This window comes from Protopterus annectens, chromosome 8.part1, assembly GCF_019279795.1.
Source record: "Protopterus annectens isolate FY-2018-M chromosome 8.part1, PAN1.0, whole genome shotgun sequence".
NCBI lineage: Eukaryota > Metazoa > Chordata > Ceratodontiformes > Protopteridae > Protopterus > Protopterus annectens.
In genome coordinates, this window is record NC_056742.1 from 351405392 (window position 1) to 351419333 (window position 13942).

Sequence of the window (13942 nt, forward strand, 5' to 3'; positions counted from 1 at the left end):
ATACACAAATAATAGCCGTTAAAACAGCTTTTGGGTTGAAAAAAAGAAAATTTCTGACAGGAAAAGATACTATTAATATAGTACTTAGCCCAGCCAATGTTGAGACCACGTCCAAGCTCTGTAAGCGGCAAACGAGATCTGGGGGATTAGTGGTGGTGCATCCTGGGATAAAGAAAGCTCAGCCAATAAGAGGCCTCGCTCTATAGCATAAGCGTGCCGAGTCAGAGCCGAGGTATCGGCTCCGAACCCATCATTCAGAATGTAGGCGAGATCGGATCACATAACATCAGTAATTCTCCCTGAACTTCCTGTTTAGTTATCGCTCTACCTTTACATTTTTCCTTAAGCTTAAGTCTGCACCACCAATACCTTTTGTCTTTCATCGTTTTTTCTAGATTGAAAAGGTATCCATCCACATGTAACATATCCCTGCCTTTCTGGGATTTAACTGTATGGTAGTATTACCCCTCGACGCCAGGGGAAAACAGTGTTGCGTTTGCCATAGCTGCAAACAGAGCAAGTGCATCACAAACTGATATGTGACAACCTGTATTTATACTTGCACTACTGCAGTATAATATAACTTATTTAAATATGCATTATTGAAACTTTCAGTATGCATTTCAGTTGAGAATCCTTTCAATATTTCAATTGCTATTTTTATTTAACAGTAGATTTAAATGCTGTTTGTATATCAGAATATTCAAATTACGTTGGTTTGCACTGACTGACGTAGTCATGTCAGTTGCCTTGCACATTGTTTGGCCAACTAAAACATTTTGAAATATGGTGTTTCGAGCTTGCAGGCATTCAATGTTTAGCGCGTTTGCTTAATATGTGTCGATCATGCCGTATTCGACAACCTAAGCATTCGCGCGTTCAATATAGACCCTTATACTAGATGGTAGTGGAGTATTTGTTAATATTGTTGCTCTTGTAAGTTCACATTTATCTGTCCATAATACCTTAAAGAAATTATTTATATCTTTCCAGTATGTATCATTTTTTTCCACAATCTTTAAAACACATTCAGTCAGCTTTAACTGTTTTTTCATATCTCCAACATTTAAATTTATCAGATTTACAAAACTTAGATATTCTATAGGGGGTGATAAAACTTCTGTGAATATACTTCCAAGAAGAGGTTTTCTAATATATATGTGAAGATGATAAACCAACATATTTTAATGTCAAACATTTATTTATTTTTCTTTCATTAGTGCTTTTACTTCTATTAATTCAATAAATTTCCAAATTCTGTTAACAAGATTTTTATTATCAATTGTAATTTTCTAAGGTTTTGAGAGTCCTCCACTAAATATATTATTCCCATAAACAGTAGAAATAAGATGTTGTCACCAATAAGATCCTGGTGGAGAGACCTAACTGTATCTTGCATTTTCTGTTGTTATTTCATTGGACTAGCAACATTGCTCTGGTTCGAAATAAAATCTTCCAACATTTCTGGTAAGCAATGTTGTTAAGTTTTATTCATAAAACTTAATTTGCTGTTACAATTTTTTGTGATTTACTAAATGCCTTTTAGAACTTCTGAAAGACTTAAGACTTGTTCTGTTATATAGCTGGAAAATGGTTAAAAATAATTTTGGACAGTTGGCTTGAAAACATTATAACTATAAAGGGAGAAATTTTCTTTCTCTGGAGTGGGTGTCATCATAAATTTAAATAAGTAATTGCACAGAACTAAAGCTCCACTGCTTAGAGAAGTGGGGGTCTTGACCCCATAAATAATGCTTATTTTCTAATTTTATGATAGTGCAGTTTTAATCATAGGTTCATAGGTGTGTACTAGGCTAATGGCCCTGGAGCTTTTACAAGCCTAGCCCATAGGATTACCCTGACATGGTGCCACCCAACCGTAGTTCCCAGTGCCTCTGTCAAGTAGAGCCACTGGAGTGATCCCTGGGGTGAATTTTCTATTTCCCATATTTCTCTTGAAGAGGGCCAGTGAGGTGCTCTGCTTGACATGTATGGGAAGTCTATTCCATAGCATGGGCAGTCTCTGGGTTATGAACCTGTCCCTCCAGCATGTTCTGTTGATTGTAGTAATGAGGTTGAGGTCTCTGGGGCATGTGGTGTGGAGGGATTGGGATTTCTTTAGATGTAGCATTTCTAACAGCTCTGGGTCAGACATGGCTTTGTAAGTCAAGCAGAGATCGCCTCTAAGTAGGTGATATGAGACAGAGAATAGTTGGGAGTTTTTTGAGTCTGTTCATAAAGGACAAGTGTTTAATGCCTAGGATCCTCTTTGTGAGGTACTTTTGCTGCCTCTCCAGTTGTTGCAGGTGTCTAGTGAGGTACATGCCAAATGGGACACTGTACTCGATGACTGGCCTAATGAGGGAAGAGTAGAGGGAGACAATGACCTCTTTCTTCCTGAATGCAAAACCCTTAGTAATGAGATGTGCCACATTTCTGACCACAGTGGCAATGTAGTGTTCAAAAGAGAGGTTGCTGTCAACCTGTGTTCCCTGATCTGTTATAACACCTTCTGTATTCAGTGGACTACCATCGATGTGGTAATTCAAGGGGAAATGTTTTTTTTCCCAAGGGGGATGATGACACATTTTTGGCATCGAGCTTAAGGCCATGGTTCTGACACCAGTCGTTGGTCTCAGTGAGGCCTTTCTGTAGGATGTCAACATCACTTGGGGAGATAATAACAGCTCCCACTTGCAATCGTCTGTGAACTTTGTCAGCCAGAGTCCCTTCATGTTGGCCTGGACTTCAGAGAAGTAGATACCAAACAGGAGAGTACCGAACCCTGTGGGACTCCACTCGTGACTGGTCAGCTGTCCGGCTTGGAGTCAGCTACTTTCAGACTGTGGGTTCTATCTGTGAGCCACTTTGCAATCCACCTAGTGATATATGGGTTTATGCCTAGCTTACTGAGTTTTTCTATGATTCCTGAGTGGGAATGGTATCAAAGGCCTTGGCCAGATCAAGGTAACCTGTATGAACCACCTTACCTTCATCCACAGCTCTGGTGACTGACACAAGAAGTCAACCAAATTAAGCAGGCATGATCTACCCTTCACAAAACTAAACTGTGTAGAATTCAGAGTTTGAAGATTCCCTGTATCCTTGTTTATTAGGTCCATGATGATGCGTTCCATAGCTTTGCATATCAGATTCACCAGGCTAATGGGGCAATAGTTCCCAGGGTTTATAGTCACTCCTCCTTTGTGGAGAGGGATGACTGTAGCAGTGCACCATTTGGTAGGGACAAAGCCTGAGGTGAGGCTGTGATTGAACAGGGCACACAGGTGAGGTGCCAATTCACTCTGTAGTTCATGTACAACACAGCCAGGGATATTGTCAGGTCTCATAGAAGCTTTATTCTTGGCCTTGGACAGTGCTGTTTTAACCTGTGAAGCAGTAATAATGGGTGCCTTTCAATCTACTGGTATTGTGATTGGTCCTTTGGGGGGAGGGGTAAAGTTGGCACTGAATCTCTCAGCCAGTATATTGGCAATATCTGTTGGCTCGGTATAGGAGGTACCATTGTGCAGTAGCTCAGAGCAAATGTGGGTATTGCCGTGAAGATTCTTTACATAACTATAGAAGTCCTTGTGGTTGTCTTTACTATCTGCTGCAATTCTGTTTTCATACCTAGCTTTAGAGGATTTGATGAGGGATCTCAATGTTTTGTTGAGGCTGATAAGTGAGTTTTTCCAGTCTTGGGACTTCACTTTATTCTGCATCAGTTTTCTCAGTGAGTTTCCTCCTTGTGTTTATGGCAGGGGACCACAAGATTGGCTACCTTTTCTTGGAGGAGAGGGTCTTGGTTCTATTGAGTATGACGAGATCCATGCATTTGTGTACGTGTTCTTACAGTGCATTGGTGTATGATTCGGTGGTCATGCAACTATTCTCCATTTGCATGGGTGCAGTGAAGTTAGCCACCTTATAGATTCATAGGTTCATAGATTAGTACTAGGCTAACTGCCCTTGTAGGCCATTTTCAGCCTAGCCAATTACCCCATGTGAGAATCAAACCCTGCACCTTATGTTTGTAAGGTAAACACCTTAACCATTATGCCAACCTCCCACCTTAAAATGACCGACTTTGGGCTCTGTTTTTAGGAGCCCAAAGTTAGCTTTGGAGAAGTTTTTCATGGTGGTTACCTTTGCGGGGGGTGGGGGGGTGGGAAGGATGTGGATTTCCAAGGTTATTAGTTTGTGGTCAGATCTAACTAGGGAGGAGTTGACTATTGGTGTAGAGTAACAGTCACCCATGTTATTAATGACCAGATCAAGGATATTGCTACCTCTAGTGGGAGTAAGAACGAGCTGGTCCAGGGCATTGGAATTAATGAATTCCAGGAAACGTTGGGCAAGTATATTGGTACATGAGTAGTTTTCCCAGTTAATGGAGGGGTAGTTGAAGTCGCCCAGTATGAGAGTGTTAGGTTGGACCCTAATATTCTCCAGGGTGCTTAGGAACATGGAGTGTGAGTCTTGGGACATAGTTGGGGACCTATAGCAGGCTATGACCTGAATCACTGTCTTACCCAATGTTAGCTGCATCTGAAGTATCTCAGATGCGTTATGTTGGGCTACCAGTCTGGAGGTGTGAGCATCCTTTATGAATATAGAAACACTATTGCCTTTGGAGATTCAGTCCAAATTCTGGGACCAAAAGGTGTGGCATGAGTTATAGCCTGGTAGTGCAGGGTTGCTTTCTGTTGCCTTGAACCAGGTTTCTGTTATAGCACAGATGTCAATGTTCTCTATTTTAAGGAGTACTTCGAGCATACATTTTTTTTTTCTGAACAAAACTCTACTTGCATGCACCTAATTTGGTTAATCATCTTAGTACCTCTAGTCCTTGTTGAGTTACTGAACCCACACATGCTTAATTTTCTAGCTTTGTCCTGTCACTATGTTGGCCATCTTTTTAGCAGATATGAAAAGTAAATTCAGATTTGTTGCAGGATCACCAAATTCCTTACTACTGAGATTATAATGGTCATGAGCAAAGACACACTACATTATCATACTATTGACTACAGAAACTATATCTGCCAGTAATATATATATATATATATATATATATATATATATATATATATATATATATATATATTTATACATACACACACACACACACACATATATATATATATATATATATATATATATATATATATATATATATATACATTATTTGGGTGCTTTTAAAATACTGTGGCTTAGATTAATTACTACCATGAACAACAGAAGAGGAGTAGGCTCGTAGATTAGTACTAGGCTGTCTTTGTGGGTCATTTTAAGGCTATCCACTTAGCCCATGTGAGAATCAAACCCTGCACCCTGTGTCTATTAGGGGAAACACCTTAACCATTATGCCAACCTCCCACTAGAAAAAAGAAAGAGTGATAGAAAGGGAGACAAACAAAGATTCCATTGGACGAGCTGGTTAAATATCTATAAAATAATTTTGCCACTGGAAACCTAATCAAACTATAACATATTAAATACTTTTCCTTACATATAAAATATGCTGTTTCATTTCATCAAGGACTTCATTTACTTTCTGAAGTTAACATAGTTCACTTCCATGTCCATCCTGATTTGAAGATTTTTGACTGGAACAAAACCTTTTTCTACTACTACTGGATTGCAAGTCTGGAATGTGTATTATTCTGATGATTGAAGTGCTGGTGATCTTAGAAATGTTAGGGCTAACATCAGTGAATTTCTCATGTTAAGAACAAGTTACGAGTATTTTGAAAAACATCAGAAGTATGAGACCCATAATTTTCAGTCTTACAACTTTGAAAAATAAAGTATAATTGCAAACTAAAATGTAACAGAAATCAAGTCTTACTGTAATATCATTAAAAAGTTTTTTTAAGTAACTTTTCCCCTGTACCTGTGATTTGGGCTGTGGGTAGCAGTACTCCCATACCTAACCTAACTCGGTATGAGAAATATATGCTCCAATGTACCCATGTACCAGAACCTGAGTTTTAGTGTGTGTGTGTGTGTGTGTGTGTGTGTGTGTGTGTGTGTGTGTGTGTGTGTGTGTGTGTGTGTGTCTGTGTATGTATTTGTGTCTTTCGGCTTTTCCCGGTTAGGGGTCGCCACAGCGGAACTCCGGACTGCTAATGATTGGCAGTTGATTTTTACATACCGGCTTGCCAGGCCTGATGCACAACCTTCAACGAAGGTACGCCCATTCATGCATGTCTCCACACAGAAGACGCTCTAGTTGAGAATCGAACCGGACAGCATTACAAAACTATCACATTACTGACATTTTGAACAGGGTAAGTATTCACTTGGCTAACATGGAACAAGGAAACAGACTGCAAAACATTTCAAACCCATCCAGGTGGGGGACTACACCACCCACACTCTCCACACCTTCTAGCTAAATAAACCAACTCCAGGATTGCACTACAGTGGGGAAATGCTCCCCACCTGGATGGGTTTGAAATATTTTGCAGTCTGTTTCCTTGTTCCATGTTAGCCAAGTGAATACTTACCCTGTTAAAAACATCAGTAATGTGATATTTCGGTAATGTAACAGTTCGGTGTTCACGTCTCAATCAAGTCATCTTCGGGTAAGTCGTCTTTCGGTTATTAGAAGTAGATCCATATATATATATATATATATATATATATATATATATATATATATATATATATATATATATATATATATATATATATAGATATTGGCCATATTCACAGTTGGTGCTGTTGTTCTATTAATTGCAATTAATTGTCCTCAGAATTTCAACAGGAACCTATTTTAATATCTCACCCTTGACTCCTCAGCTGTCTTGGCTAGAAAGTATACTGATTTGCAATGTGCTGTCTGATAAATTGTACCTATGTATTATGTCCTATAATGCATCAAGACCTCTGTGTTTACTACAAGGTTTAGTTGTCAAATACTTTAAATTCTGTTGCTTATGGTTAAAGTAGCACCTGTAAATGAACATTTTGGATTAGATAATTTCCTTAATTATCACATGATAATAAATATATGTGCCCATTGTTAAATGGAGCAGTTTTACTGCAGTAACATCCAAGAACAGTGTCTTGTTTGATACCTTGAATGAAGCATGCTTCTAGAAACTTTCATGGGAACCTTTTTTAGAAGATGAAGTCTCAAACCCAATATACTCAAATAAGGACTGCAAAAGACAGAGATTCTGACCTTAATGGCAGATATTTAGAAACAAATATCCAGAAATAAAATAAGCAAATTATAGCCATTGTCATGTGTTGGTGATAAAATTTAACGGAAATGGCTTTGTTGAAATGACCTACCAAGGGAAAGGCTGACATTGTTTTCTCAAATACATGTATATGTTATGCAAGAATGTATACATTTGAATGTCATGATTCTTGTTTGATCATTTTTAGGTGAAAGTCATCACCACTTACCTCCCCCACACATATAAATCTACTGGTCTTTAAAGAAACTGTAATATTAACTATTGTGTAGTGGCAACAGTACAGAACCAGTTGTCTTTTTGGCCAGATTTGTTTTCATGCAAAACAATTTACTCCTAAAACTGTATATGGAGCAGTTTTGGTGCAACCTTTTCAACATTATTACTTTCAAAGTGCCTTTTTATACATTTGATAATTCCTAGTGGGTATTATTTTTATTTTTTTAATTATATTATCCCATCACCTCTGTTGTCTGATCATCATCAGGCATCCTGCTATCTCATGGCTTATTTCTTCCCCTGTGGACCACCTTATAGGCAGCAATCTTTTTTTTTTTTTAATTTTTAATTGTTACCCTTCACATAGCAGCTGATGTGTACTCTCTCTTTCACAGATGCAGGAAGGGGCAGTACCTTTGCCTGTGGGTTTGCACTTTCCCATGCATGTCTCATGAAATCTACCACATGGATGTCGCTCACTTGCCAGGATCAAGCACATATACCCAGATATCTGTTGCATGCTGTTTGCCTTTCTCTCTGATAGAGACTGGCAATGTAATGAGCCAGATCACCTCCTTTTCCCAGGAGAACAAACTGATATTGACCTTGACCCGGGTCTTCCAGGATCAACACCATTAATCAAATTCAGGTCATTGTAAGAGCTTCATCCCTCTTTGCCACTGATTTAGATGATGGTTATTATTTGCACAATAGTGCATAAAGATGTGGAATCATGATGCGATTTGCTCCTTTCTAGCAAATGTTTGGCCCTGAGGTTGAAGCCCTAGGGACGAAATACTTTGGACAAAAACAGTAAATCCCACCAAAAATCGGTTCTACCTGAGAAGAAGACCGGAAATCCCGAAAGTGGCAGAACATCGACAATGCAGATGTGTGTGGTTTGTGGAATGGGGATGTGTTTTGTTTTAAATTGTTATTGTGGTGTTATGGACTGAAATATGTGGTGTCGGTGATGTGGTTGTCGGTGTTGTGTGGTTTCGACTATGTCAGGTAGAACCCAAAAATCATATCCTTACCATGGAATGTTACAATTATCCCATGGATCTGTAATTGCAAAATAAAAGGAAAAGGCTTCTTTTTTTAATTTTGATTTCTATACAAGTTTAAAAACTGCCATTTCATCAAAGGACTGTTTAATGGATAGTGGCTTTCTTTTGTCAAGACTGAGTGACATTAGAGGATGTTATATAAATTAAGGGATGGAGGTCAGGGGTATTAGGGGGTATACCCTCCAACTTCACACACAGTGCCCTTTTTAACTTTCTTTTCTGTTACTTTTCAATTAAACAATCCTTCATTGAAATGTGACTCATACCTGCCATGTCCACAGTTTGTTAAAGGGTACTTGCAGTGCCTGGCTGCCATTGAGAGAAATGTTATAAGTCTTCAGCTATGTACAGGGATAACGTATCAGTTATGTACAGGAATAACATATCAGTTATGAAGAGTAATAAAATATACTGGTGATGTTATCTTTAAGTTTGTCTAGTTATGTGTTTCAGTTTCTTATGTTGTTGCACACTGTCTGGAAACAAAATTCCAGTAGCACATACTCTGTCAGTTTTACAGCAGTTTTATATTTCCAGCTAATTATGGTTCTTTTTTTAAGAATGTCAGTATCCCCAGCCCATATCAATATTTCTCACACTGTTTGACTGCATTCAGGCAGTCAGACACAACTGCTTGCTATTCATTTTGTATCTCTTGTCCCTGTTGTTTTTTAAGTTGCACAGTTTCCCATTAGGTTTCTGTTTCTCAGATGCAACAGTTTTGCATTCTTGATATTGAATTTAAGCTGCCATCGTTTTGAAACCTCCTTCCATCCTTACAAACTTCTATCATGCCATTTACATTTCTTCTGTACTTCAATCCTGTGGCAAAACATTATGCAAAAAGTCATGGTTCCCTATCAGATATACTTCTCTGTCTGTTACATATTTCAGTTGTTATAATTGTTTGGATAAACTTTTGGTGGCACAATAGGACATAATTTACCACAGTGATATGAAAGCAAGTTAAAATACTTTTGTATAGTTAGCAAGGACCCATTTGGGTTATTGTCAGCAGATCCGGAGTTCTTTATTAATCTAAGGATACATACAGGATGACATTGTTTCAGTGCAGAGTATATCTAAGAGACTATAAGGCAACTTATAGAAGTTATTTATGCAAAATGACATATAAAGTTCTATTCATCAAAGAAGGAGGTTCCTGAAAAGTGATGACAAAAGTTCACTAGTACACTATACTTTTGAGGTAGAGGTGCTACACTTTTATGTCATTCATGTGCAGTGCTATGTGTCCAGTAACCTGCAAAGGTGATAAACCTGTTCTAATCATGCTGATCTTATAAAAAGCACTAAGCATAGGTATAGTCAGAACTCCCCACTAAAGTATAGACTTTCAGACCTAGATATTGTGTGTTTCTAGACAAAATACCTTTTCAGTAAAATAAAAATTAAAAATAACATCTGCTTATGACACATAGAAAAAGCAAAAAAAAAAAAATTAAGAAAATATGTAACAACACTTGAAAAACTTGTAATTTCTTATAACTAAACACAAATACAACTAATTGCACAATGTAAATAAACTACTTATAAAAAATGTACACCATGGTGTTCATGGGATATGCTTGGTTGCACCTGGGGCATCAAGTGGCAATGTTGTCCACAATATGTGCCTGTCCTGGCTACACCCATGGCATTAAGTGAAATGGAATCCATGGTATATGCCTGGCTACACCCAAAGGCATCAAGTGACCCTATTGTGTGGTAGCCATGGTGTATATTTAATAACAGAGATCCAGTGTGGAGACAATATCCTCTACCAGTACTTTGTGTGAATTTGTTTTTTTCTTGGGGGGGGGGGGTCACATAATTTATTGAAGGAATTCCTTTTTAGCTGGCAGCACTCTATGGCTTAAGGCTATGGAGGGTCAAATGGGTCTTCCTGTACCACGTTCAGTTAGCTAGGCAGCTGAGGTCTGTTGAGACTTAAAACATCATGGTCCAGTTCAGGAGTCCCAGCTTCCAAGTCTGTTATCGACAGGCATGTCCCAGCTGAGTGACATCCAGCACCACCCACACACTGCATGTTGAATCCTGCATTCACATTATTTACATAAGCTTATCCAGAATTATCCTTTGAGCAGTCAGAGGACTAGAGAGTGTTATCCTTGTGATAGATGATGATACCTTCCCTATACACTTGTTCAGCAGAAGACTCCTTCCTCTAGAAAAAACATCCGACACTACAAGTCCACCATGGACTGACCAGCATGCCTCATTCTTTCATCCAGAAATTCCTAAAGAAACATCTGAAATGGAGGAGAAAGCAGATACTGGAGCACTTTATCAAAGACATCCATCTGTGGAACCTGCAAGCATCTGGATTCTATACCAGCAGACTCTAAGAAGTTGCATGCCCTCTAACTGTCAGGACCTGATTGCTGTAAGATCCTGACTTAACATCCTAGAATGGAATCATATCTGATTTCTTCTATCCAGCAAAGGGACTAGGGACCAAAACACTTTTCTACTGGAAAAGAAGTCTAAAACCTTAGGAAGGGTGGTTCAGAAAGTCTGTGTGTCACTCTTTGCTACAGTGGTGTTTGGATCCTTCAGCTCTTTGTGTGACTGTCTGTATTCCCTCCTTCCCACTGGAACAGGCTTTGGAAGAACTTTCAGCTGTCCATTCCATATACGGACTAATAGAGGAGGAGAAGCATTGACTGTGTTCTGTGCTGTGACTATGGCAGCAGCCTCAGGCATGTCCGTCTGCAGGATGGCATAACTAACTCTTCTCTGAAGAAGGAGCTCTGGCAGTCCACCTTGGATGCCTTACTCTTGGAAGAAGTTCTGCTTGATCTACCCTCTCAAAATGTGATGCATGACATCCTGAAAAATACGTGAGCCCTCATAACAGTGTCAGATATTTATGAAACCCTCTCAGCCACCCAATTTTCTTTTAGGTTGAAGCAACTGCTCTACAAAGGAAACATTCTATCTAACTGTGGATGGACTTGCACTGGGTGATTTTTCTTAATTTCTGGGACTAACTAAATCACCTAAGACAATGACTCTGCCTGCCCAACAGCTATACTCCTGTTTACCACCAAGAACTACTTATAAGGGGTAAGTTCTGTGAGCTTGTACATGGAGGATTATCATCAGGGACCAGTGGATTATTGGTGAGGGATGGAGTGGCAGGCAACAGGCAAGCAAATCCTTTCCAGGTGGATTGCTTTTTCCATATTTTTTGTCATCAAGAAATGAAGCCACAGTTTTGAAAAGCTGCTATCAAAATCCATCCCACAAGGAACATGCTCTTTCAGATGCTTTCTTTAAAACTGACCTCATTATGGACATTAGTGCTATGACTATTTGATTTTTGGTGCACTCATTTACTAACTGATATTATTTGCAGCATGATTGAAGCTTGGTTTCCTTTGGTGCCTTGTGACTATTTCATTTTTTGTGCACTCATTCGCTGACTGGTATTATTTGCAGCATGGTTGAAGCTTGGTTTCCTTTGGTGCCTTTTGACTATTTGATTTTTGGTTGACTCATTCACTAACTGGTATTACTTGCAGCATGGCTGAAGCTTGGTTTCTTTTGGTGCCTTTTGACTATTTGACTTTTGGTTGACATTCACTAACTGGTATTATTTCCAGCATGGTTGAAGCTTGGTTTCCTTTGGTGGTACTTTTTAGACTTAATCTCTTAATCTTTTCCTTCTTGTCTTTTCTCTGGCTTCTGTTTTTCTGTTTGTTTATATTACTTGTGAGACTATGGAGTTGTTGTAGACCCTTGCTAGGTATAAAAGATAAATGTTTCCATATCGGTTGATGTGTGGTGAGACTCTCCTTAGGGTCAAAACATCTTTCTGCCCTTCCACCCTGTGGCTGCAGTTGAAGTTTCCCCTAAATCAGACACATATGTATTTTTATATCACTGTAAACCATGTAAGCTTGAAATATTCATTTTTTTCTTGATTACTAGAAACTGTGCGCATGCGGTGGTTGGTGATAGTGCAGTTTGCAGGTAGTCTGTGCTCAGTCAGTAGGTTGGGTGGTTTGCAAATAATCTGTGATCACTTGGTAGGTGGGGATGGTGTGGTTTGCAGGTAATTTGTGCTTGTTCAGTGGGTAGGGATGGTGTGGTTTGTAGCTAGCCTGTGCTTGCTCAGTAGTTGGGGGATGGTGTGGTATGCAGGTAGTTTGTCCTCACTCAGTGGGTGGGGATGAACTATTGCTGCTAATGTAGCATGTGATTTCACAACATGTGACATCATTAGGTACACACTCCCCATTTGATGGAGCTTTTGAGAAAAAATGCCAGATGGGAACAGGAGATGTTAAACCAATTCATAGATCTACTCAGGATGGTGCCCTCCTGGATGAACTGCTACAGTAGAAGCATGCCATTTTTTGGTCTTCCAAACTGCAGCTGCAGTTCTACTGGATGAATAACACAGTGAACTGAGTTGTTACCTTGCAATAAGGGGTTCTGCAGTTCAAGTCTCAGTTGGGGTACCTTCTGTATGGAGTCTGTATTTCCTCCCTGCATCTATGTCAGTTTTCTGTGGGTACTCCAGTTTCCTCCCAACTCCAAAAGACATGCAGCATTTGAATTGCAATTCTTTAACTTGCCTGTGGTGTGTGTGACTGAGAATGCATTCTGCAAAACAAATGCATCACCCCCAGTACAAGCTTCATTGCCTTTGCTTCTACTGATGCGGGGACTGGCAACAGCATTCCTGAAACCTAGAAGAGGAAAAGGTGAGGCTATCAGCAGTGGCTGGATGGATGTTTTGTGATAAGTGGCCATTTCCTGGAAGTACAAAATGGCCAAGAGCAATAACAATAACATTTTTCTTACTAATCTGTTCTCTAATGGAGTTTTTTTAAATAATTTGTTGTATGTAAGTTTTTGGAAAAACAGCTGGTACAAAACATTTTAATGTAATAAAATAGTGCAATAAAATGCATGGTCATTTTTGTTTTAATGGAGTATTTAGTATATTTTTATTTGAGTATTGCATGTGTTTATGGCAACCTGTGACTATGACATTGGTTGTTTCTCAGTGCCTATATTAAACCATCTAGTAGGATTATTTTGTATTCTGTACTTTGTTTGGATCACAATATAAGCTAGATGTCTAAACTTTTGCCTTTGTAGTTTTGATGAGGCAAGGTTAGAAATTTTGATTTGGTAATGTTACGGTACATTATAATACATTTAAGAGCTCAAGTCAAAGTTTTTTAACTTGAATAAACTGCAGTATACTAACTTAAATTACTTACCTAATACCCTTTTACCTCTGGATTATTTACCTTTAAACTTGCAAAAGTAAATTATTCACAGTGATGGTTTACACAAGATTAATATGTGCTGTTGCAATAATACAGTCTCATAAGCCTCAAAAACTTAAATTACTTACCTAATGTCCTTTTGCCTCTGGATTATTGACCTTTAAACTTGTAA

The 13942-nt window shown here is 38.8% G+C and overlaps 1 protein-coding gene and 1 long non-coding RNA gene across 2 annotated transcripts in view; one reads left to right on the forward strand and one right to left on the reverse strand.

Moving 5' to 3' along the window:
* LOC122810347 (fatty acyl-CoA hydrolase precursor, medium chain-like) overlaps nucleotides 1-13942 on the reverse strand; it is a 520290-nt gene that overhangs the window by 504684 nt on the left and 1664 nt on the right. The window lies entirely within an intron of this gene.
* LOC122810352 overlaps nucleotides 12856-13942 on the forward strand; it is a 109464-nt gene continuing 108377 nt past the window's right edge. Inside the window, exon 1 of the long non-coding RNA XR_006366087.1 lies at nucleotides 12856-13236. This is a non-coding gene — a long non-coding RNA (uncharacterized LOC122810352). The remainder of the gene's footprint in view (nucleotides 13237-13942) is intronic.